This window comes from Palaemon carinicauda, unplaced genomic scaffold (genome assembly GCF_036898095.1).
Source record: "Palaemon carinicauda isolate YSFRI2023 unplaced genomic scaffold, ASM3689809v2 scaffold14, whole genome shotgun sequence".
In the NCBI taxonomy this organism is placed as follows: domain Eukaryota; kingdom Metazoa; phylum Arthropoda; class Malacostraca; order Decapoda; family Palaemonidae; genus Palaemon; species Palaemon carinicauda.
The window spans coordinates 177,702-187,089 of NW_027168926.1; the positions used below are offsets into that span (position 1 = coordinate 177,702).

Sequence of the window (9,388 nt, forward strand, 5' to 3'; positions counted from 1 at the left end):
AAGAAAAGAGCCAGTCATTCCTTTTCAATCACTCAGACTAAAACCGGGTAAACAATGCCTTCAACCTCCTGCTACTTGTTCCTTAAGGAGCTTGAGGGATTAAACCAGCTGTTATGCTGCCACTACAGGACCGATAGAGATCGTATTGAGTTTCCTGTGGGTTATGTCTAGCAGGTAATGGGCGGTGAAGGTTTTTTGTCGTTTCCATACGCACCATTGTAGAACCTGCGCCACAGAGTAGTTACGTTTGAAGGCCAGGGACGTAGCAATGCCCCTGATGTCATGAGGTCTGGGTTGACGTGTTGGAGGAGGATCTACATTCAATGCTATGTCAATGACCTTGCAAATCAACGCTGAAATGTTGTTATTAGTGATCCTCCTCTTGATCCTCCCTGTGCTGACAAAAAGCGATGGCACTCGGGGACGAACTACTGCTGTTCATTTGAGGTAGAGCCTCAAACTCCTTACTGTGCATAGTAATAGATGATCTGGGTCGTCGGATTTTGAGTCTTCGCTACAAACTCAGGGATGAAGCTGAAGCTTACTTCTCCCCATCCCCTTGAATGGGCGATGTCATATGAGAGACCACGAAGTTCACTGACTCTTTTGGCTGAAGCCAAAGCGAGTAGGAACACCGTCTTCAACGTGAGGTGGCGATCTGTTGCCTGGCATAATGGTTCGTAGGAAGGACCCTTCAGGGGCCGAAGGACCCGAACCACGTTCCTTGGAGGAGGTCTCACTTCTGACTGAGGACAGGTAAGTTCATAACTCAGTATGAGGAGGGAAACTTCCAGCGAAGAGGAAATGTCTACTCCTTTCAGTTTTACTGCCCAAACTGAGATGACCGTTTCCTCCCACAGATACACAAAGAACTCCGCTATTGCTGGAATAGATGCCTGAAAACTTTAAATCAATCAATCAATCAATTGCTGGAATAGTGGCATCGAGTGGAGAGATACCTCTTCCACGACACCAGCCACAGAAAATATTCCACTTCGCCTGGTAGACTAAGGCTGACGATCTTTGCACTTGTTGCAAAAATCCTCTCTGAGTGAGGAGATGCTGGATAGTCTCCGGGCGTCAAGTCGTAGTGAAGTTATGGCTTTGTGGTAGATGTTGACATGTGGTTCTCTGAGTAGATTGTGTCATGGAGGAAATTCTCTTGGAAGCTCTAACAGGAGTTGCAGAAGGTCTGGGAACCATTCTGCGTGATGCCATAGCGGAGTTATGAGGGTCATTGAAAGATTGACCAAGTTCTGGCCTTGTGGGTACTCTTCTCATCAGCAGGGGAAAGGCGTAAACGTCGATGTTGTCCTACTGTTGTTGGAATGCATCTTGCCAGAGAACCTTGGGGTCCGGGACTGGGGAGCAGTACAACGAGAGCCTGAAATTCAGGGCTGTTGTGAAGAGATTCACCGTCGGGGAACAGCACAAAGTCAGGACTCTGTTGGCTACTAGATGATCCAAAGACCACTCGGAATCTACTGAGTCACTCTGCTCAGGTTGTTCGTAAGCACCTTCCTTTTGCCGGGAATGAAGAGAGCTGATAGGAACACTGAGTGGACTTCTACCCATCTCAGTATTTCTACTGCAAGATGGGATACGGACTGCAAAAAAAGTATCACCTTCCTTGTTTATGTAAGCCACTACTGTGGTGTTGTCGCTCATCACCACCACTGAGTGGCCCACCAGGAACTGATGGAACTGCTGAAGGGCCAGGAAGACAGACTTCATCTCTAAGAGATTTAAGTGTTGGTACTTTTTCAAACTCTGACCAAAGGTCTGAGGTCAAGTGCTGCAGCATGTGGGGGCCCCACCCTTCTTTTGATGCATCTGAGAAGAGCATCAAGTCCGGGGGGAGGATGAGAAGGTTGCCGCCCTTTAGAGAGATTCTCGTCTGCCACCCACCATTCAAGGTGCGTCCATTCCTCTCGTCCCATAGGGATCAGAATGTCCGGGGAATCGAAGGCTTGATTCAAGTTGGAATTTATCCGCCATTGGAGGGATCGTATCCTGAGGTGGCCGTTGGGAACTAGACTGGCCACAGCTGATAGGTGCCCGAGGAGACATAACCACCTCAGGGCTGGGACCTTCCTCAGCCTCAATACCCAGTCGTCTGATAGGAAGGCTTTGTGCAGATTGGTGTCTATGATCATTCCCAGGTACCAGTCGTTGAGTGGGAAGCAGGAATGACTTCTTGATGTTTACCATGATCCCCACATCTTGGCAAAGCCTCAGAAGTTTGTCTTGGTGCTGAAGAAGGGTTGCTACCGAGTCTGCTTAGTATTAGCCAGTCGTCCAGATAACGAAGGAGACGGATGCCGAACCTGTGAGCCCAGGATGACACAAGGTCAAACACTCCATGAAGCCTGGGGTGCTGTGGAAAGACGGAAGCACAGCACCATGAACTGCTATTTCTTGTTGTCCAGACTGAATCTCAGATAGTTCCTTGAAGACAGATGTATTGGGATCTGGAAGTATGCGTCCTTTAGGTCCAGTGTGCACATGAAGTCCTGTGGTCTTACCGCTTGTCTGAACTTGTCAGCCGTCTCCATGCTGAACGAGGTTTGCTTAGAGGTCGACTGAAGAAGCCTGGGGAGTCGTCGAGGACCTCTTGGAGAGCGCCCTTTTCCAACATGGTCTGGACTTCGGCCCGGAGGGCCTGACCTCTGCGGATCCCATCGCAAAGCTCTTCAACACTGGATTCTCGATCAGTGAAGGCAGAGATGAAATGAATGGGATGCGATACCCTGAACGAATCAGAGATTGTCCAGGGTTCAGCCCCGAGCTGCATCCACCTCTTCCAACAGCAATGTAGGCATCCCCCCACTGGTGGACAAGCGAGGGGGGGGTGTCGCCCTATCCTATCATTTCGCGGCCACAGCCGCCAAGTCTGGGGGGTTTCCCTTCACAAGAGGACTTGGAGCCTTTCTTGTCATTGGCAGGAAAGGGCTTTTTAGACACCATGTTGTCTTTAGCTGCAGTCCTGTTCAAGGATGGTTTCGGCTGGCTGATCTGCAGAGGAACTGGTGGTCTGTAAGGCCGAGATGTCAAGGCCCTATGGAAAGGAAGTCTTGTTGGGACCTCCTCCCCCTCTCCGCAGCCTGCTCGACGTCTCTCAGCTCAAACAAAGAGTTGCCCTCTAGAGGGGAGTTCCTGAGTCTCGCAATCTCAACATGTGGGACATAGCGATGGAACCTTTCGACTACCGAGACCTTGCGCCTCAGGATGGTGTGGCTCCACAAGGTCAATGGATGGACAAGTTACTCAATAGTACAAGTATCAGAAAGCAGGAAAGCCTCCATCACATTCCTGGGGCCTTCCTTGGAGAAATCCTCAGTCTGCACCCTTCATTAATTCCTCTAGGGAATGGTGAAGAGGAAGAGCCGGGAGGGGCTCGTCAAGGACCTAACAATATCTCCTCTGCTGGACACCTGGTGGTAGGAAGAGCTTTGAGGACAAGCCCGATTGAAGCGATGCAGAGGAATCTGAGAGCTTGGCAGCAACCTTACGTCAAGCAATCTTCAGTCCTTGAGACCAGTGCAAAGCTGCACTGGACTTAGGGGGCTTCTGAGTGCCAAAGACATAGTCTAGGACCGTGTTAGTGCCCTCCTGAGGAGCCATCGCCAGGTCTGCCAACCCATTGAGGGCCCTCATGCAAACCAAAACTTGCCAAAAGGTGTGGTCTGACTCCTCTGCTCCACTTCCGAAGAAGGACTGGCAGCTTGGTCGTTATCAACCACCCACGAGGCATCTTGGGGTGGGTCGTGGTCGATGTTTGAAGCAGCTGGAAGATGATTTGACCCTCGCTGTGGGTCTAGAAATCCTCTTAAAGGATTTCGGCAGTGTTTTGGAGTCTTTGGACTCCCTCCTAGGAGGGAAAAAGGTCTCCAGTAACGAAGGTTTTAATGGGGAAACCTTCTGATGGACACATGAAGGGGGAAGGATTAAAACCTCCACAGGTTTCAAGGCCGTTATCCTGCCATCTCATGAGAATTCTCCTATGAGGGAGGATCAGACAGAGTCTGGGAAAGACTCTTCCCTGCGAGAAACCTCTGGCTGCTGAGGAGGCGATTGAGGAGCAGGAGAGCGAGGAGAAGCAGAACCAGTGGCACTTGACCTAATCCTAGATGACCTGACAGGGGTCAACTCGACCCTGGAAGATGAAACCTCATCAGGGACTCCTCTCTTCCTCTTCAGGGGAGACAGAACTGTGGATCTTATTCGCCTTGGATAAGTTGATGATAAAGACTCCTCCAGGGGAATTCTGGGAGCTTCCGCAGGGTGTGAAGATGGAATACCCGACGTAAAGGCCTGGGTAACCAGGGCTCCGAACCACGGCTGCTGACCGATGGAAGCACTGTCGGAGAGTTCCTCCGAAGGGAACGACGAAGAGGGATCCCACAAAGGAGTCTTGATTTCTGAAAAAGGAGTCTTTGAAGAAGGCCACTGTGCTTTAGGGTCCTTTCTGGTAGCCCAAATTTTGGGAATTATGATATTTTAATTATAAAATAAATTTTTGAATATACTTACCCGGTGAATATATAATAGCCGCAGAGTTGCAGCTATTATATATTCCCCGGCTAAGTTAAATATTTAAAATTAAATTCATGAAGATTGCCATTTTCCACATTCCCCGGCAGTCATGCTATTATGCGTTTGCGGGGAGGGAAATGGGGTGACGGCAAACGATGAGGAGGAAGCTTGCTTTTCCTCGGAGAGAGAGCCGAAGCTCGAGGTGGCGAAGACCTGGAAAGCCGCTTACCTCATGATTGGTGCTCTGAAGAATGTTGATGAACAAGAGCCAATACTGACTGATGTTCCATGGTAGAGCGCTCATGCGAATCTACCTAACAAGCAGACACCTGCCGTTTGTTGAACGATCTCTCAGGTGAGAGAACTGGTGACCGGCGAGCAACACGTGAATGGCGATGCTTGTTCTCCTGTGGTGGAGAGTGACAAGTCGTTAGCAAACGATTAGAGGGCCAGTAAACAACCCAAGGTTTCTGACGAGTCGGCGAGAGCTGACGGGTTGCCACGAGGCCAGCCGCTGGTGCTTGACGGGAGGGTGATCTGTGATTTGACGATGGGCGAATTGGCAATCAGCGAGACGGAGATCAGCAAGCTAGCGAACGGTGCTTTGGTGACCAGTGAGTTGGAGATCGCTGCGCTGGAGAACGGCGAGGTGACAAACGGTGCTTCTGCGAACGGCGAGTTGGCAGTAAATGAGCAGGTTATCAGTGTGTCGGCGATCGGCGAGCAGGAGATCGATGAATTGGAGATCGGCGAGCAGGAGAACAGTGAGCAGGATATCAGCAGGCTGCTGATCGAAGACCTGGAGAAGGGATGTGACCTTTCGAAGGACGAACAACCACAAGAGAGGATAGCAAACGGATCCTAGACTGCAAGTCACAAACAAGGGTTCGTTGACGAGCAGGAAACGAGGCAATGAGGTCCGTTAAACGCTGCAGAGCAGAAGAACAACGAGACCGCAAGTCCAGAGAAATGGTCGAAGGTCAGGAACCAGAACCATGAAGAGGAGGATCCTCTGAAGAGAAGTGCTGCGATGAAGAAGCAGAAGAGCCAAAAAGACGTCTCTTCACTAAAGGTGAAGGAGCACGTCTGAGGCGGAGAGGAGGGCGAGCTCGGTGAGGGCGGCGACCACGATGATGAGCTCCAGCCGGCCTCCGAAGAGATGTCTCTGAGTGATCTCTCACATGAACAAGAGAGGTGGCCACTCGCACGAACAAGAGAGGTGGTCACTTGCAGGAGAGACATGCTTTGGACTTTGCTCAACCCCCAGAGGATGGTCAGCATGGGGGGTAGCAAAGTCCTTGGAGGCAGCAGAAGGAGTAGAGGATGAGGCAGGAACAGAGTCCGCTGGCAGGGCAGCAGACGAATTCTCGTACAACACTAGGTTGACAAGGGCCAAAGAATCCAACTTCGAAGCAGACGAACACTGCAACTCTGCACCTCGCTGAAGCAATTGTAGTAAAACCTCCTTGGAAGATGGACCGGGCAATCCCAGGGACAGCCACACCTGCAAAAAAGGAGACAGAGACAAGGATTCCCTCGGAGGAAGAGGCGGGGCTGCTTCGCTAGGGTAAGTAACACTGTCTCTCGAGGACCGAGATTGTCCAGGGGTTAAAGGGCCAGCGCTACTATTCGACAGAAGTTTTGGAGGAAGGTAGGAAAGGGGAAGAGGCTTCTGCTTCGAAGAAAATTTCGAAGGGGAAGAATCCCATTTAGACTTCTTCCATCGTCGCCCAAACCTTTCGCACCGGGAAGCAGACCATTCCCGACACTCATTACACTTATTACTCTCATCACACCACTGGCTCCTGCAAACCAGACATAAATGGTGGGGATCAGTATCCTCAGCAAACATAAAAGTACCGCAAGAGCAGCACTCGGGACCATGGCAGGTATGCTTGGCCGGCATGAAGGCACAAGCACACACACAAACGGGAAGAAAAAGCAAAAAAAGATTATTAATGGCAGTCCAAAACATGAGGAGGAAGAGCGGTAACAACCACTCTCTATCCAGGCCTAAAGCAATGTGAAGTACAATCACAGGTGTGTGAGTGAGAGGGGTAACTACTAACCCCCACCAACTCCCGCTAACTAGTGGTATGGGTGGTTAACCCTCGCTAATTTCTAATGGCTTCTCCTTTCAGCTTCGCTGTAAATAATACCCCTATAAATAGCATAGGTTTGTATTCCAGTTACGGAACAATGAGAAATTAGTAAGTTGGGAAATGGGCAAGTAGACAATCTTACCCGAGACTCAAGCCATTCCTTATGTTTTTCTAAAGAACTCTGTGAAATGTAGTGCAGCTGGAGTGAGGTCAGCATACGGAACAAAAATACAGTGTACTGTACTACATCCGGGCGCAGTCCACAAACCACTAAAGTGACGAGGAAGAGGGTCTGAAGGAGCTGTGGTTCCTCCCTTGCGCAAAAAGTGAGGGGGAGCGCAAACTGAAGAAGATCCAAGAGTCAATGGTCCAGAAGATCTGGAAGCCTATGAAGATCTACCTCTAAACTACTCATTAATGTGACGCAGGTCTTGGGCAGCATTCCAAAGCATGTATGCATGATGAGGTATCACATGAATAGGCACACGCATGAAAAAAAAAAAAATAAATGTTAGAATTTCCTAAGGTAAACAAAGCAAAAACTGCTGAAATTCCAACTTACAGCATAATGCTTTACAAACTAGGGTTGTGGCTTAGCTAGTAATAATACACTAATAATAATAATAATTTGAAGGATAACTTCCCGGCCCCGATGATTGCCAAGCAGAAGCATAATCAAAGGGCCATCAATACACACAAGTGTTACCAATAGGTCCTAAAGTGCTGTCAAATACACATGACGAGTAACCACAAACACACACACATGCAATGCTGAAAAGAAATCTTTAAAGAAAATTTCAAAGCTAATTTCCAAAGCAAAAATGCCAAAATTTCCAGCAGAGAGGAACAAGTTCACTCTCTGATGGCTGAAATCCAATAGAGGTTTCAGTGAGCTGCAGGGTAGGCGGTTGCCTCCCCACTACCGTCTAGGTAATTACCTGGCAGTTTTATATACCTCGTTAAAAGTTTTAACTGCCGTATTCCAGTCTTTGCTGTTCTCTTTCTCCTATAGAAAAGAATGAATAGTTTATAAGCATGTAGGAACAAAAGCTTTTTAGATAGTTGCATGTAGCACAGAAACTATGACTCACACAATTACAGGTATTAGGAAACCCTGCACAACCAATTGTGAAGTCCCTACGACAAAACTGCAAGACCAACTGTACAAACTAAAATAAAAGCAAAGATTAAAATGACAGATAAGGGTGCCAAGTACAGTTGAACTCTCCGACAGCCTTAGTCAAACTGAAGGTTGTTCTACCTGTCAGGTAGACGAGGCTTCCTCGGCACTTGCGACCAACTGTGTCTACCTTGTTAAAAGTCTAATGGACATCTCAACTTTGCCAACGTCATGCTCCTATCAAAGGTCCACAGTTTGTGTTACGTGTAGGAACAAAGCCACATTTGAAAGGCTGTATAAGAATATGTGCACACTGCGTCCAGCCAAATTAAAAGTGGTAGTGTAGTATTAAAGACTGAGAGAGAAATTTAGAATTACAGAATGATGGTTCACATTCGAGTAAGAACTCTCTAACATAACCTAGAATACAGTCCTTACTCATGAGGAACTGAAGCTCTAACCTTACTTAACCTGACCCAGGATACCTTCTTATTCTACAAATATCGTAGAATCTGAGCGGTGCATGGGTAAATATACACCAAGCTACCCAAGCTTAAATTTATTTTTAAACAAACAACATTTGCTTCGCATTTTTTTCCATAGGTGTGAAGTTAGACTCATTCTGCCCACACAACTATAGTAAACATTTAATGGCTGATGCTTCACCTCAATTAGAATTCAACATTGTCATAATTATTCGCCATTCAAACCAGATTAAAATAAATAGCACCCAAGTTCCCTTACTTATTGAGGCATCTGAATATTTTGATAAATAGAAATAATTATAAAATCTGGATGATTTGTAGATTGGCGGACACAGGTTGGGTTAGGTACCGTTTTTTTTTTATCAGATATCTGTTAACCTAGGGTGGGCCCCAAAAATTTTACCTACATCACTGTGTCATTTGGTAAAGTCATCAGAATTTGGATATATATATATATACAAATATAAATACTGTATATGTGGTTTAAAGCAACCTTATACTTACCCATCAACTGTCATCCATTTAACTTTTCCAAGATGTGCTTTGTTGTCCTGTAAAAAAAAATCCTTTACTTAATATTCAATAAATAATGGGATCTAACATTATAGAGAAAAGTAATTAAGGGGGGAGTTGCAGGACCAGGGAAGTGAGGGCACAACTATTTAGGTAACGAGTTATGAGTATATTTAGCAGCATAAAAAGGTTTCAGCGACATACTTTAGACTTAAAAAAGACGTACGTACTTATAATGTTAAGTAATACAAGTGTCCCAAGATGGGATAGAATACTTTAGTATCGATGGCAAAGCATTGCAAGTTAAAAGTAACGGTCAGAACTTACTTGAATATATCACTTCTTCAAACTCCCTATTATTATTGTAACAATTAAAACACTTAACGTATACTTACAGCTTCGACGACAATGTTCGGCTGAAGCAAGGCCAAAGCTGAAGATTTGTCAGATTAATAACTGACAAATTACGAACTACGAGTGACAAAATCCAAAATTGTCATACGAATGACAAAACCCTGGGAACAACAAACATTGGGAAGCGTTTAGTTTTATCATTTTTCCATTTCTTTTATCTCTTTCATACATTATTTGTCTACACACAGATTGAAATTACATATTTTTATCCTCAATTT

The 9,388-nt window shown here is 46.7% G+C and overlaps 1 protein-coding gene across 1 annotated transcript in view; it reads right to left on the minus strand.

Annotated features, from left to right (window-relative positions):
- LOC137635551 (zinc finger protein 271-like) overlaps positions 1-9,178 on the minus strand; it is a 121,680-nt gene extending 112,502 nt beyond the window's left edge. Inside the window, exons 1-2 of the mRNA XM_068368021.1 lie at positions 9,152-9,178; positions 8,748-8,794 (exon numbers count right to left, since the gene is read on the minus strand). The gene's annotated coding sequence lies outside the window, so the exon portion shown is untranslated. The remainder of the gene's footprint in view (positions 1-8,747; positions 8,795-9,151) is intronic.
- Positions 9,179-9,388: the final 210 nt, after the last annotated feature.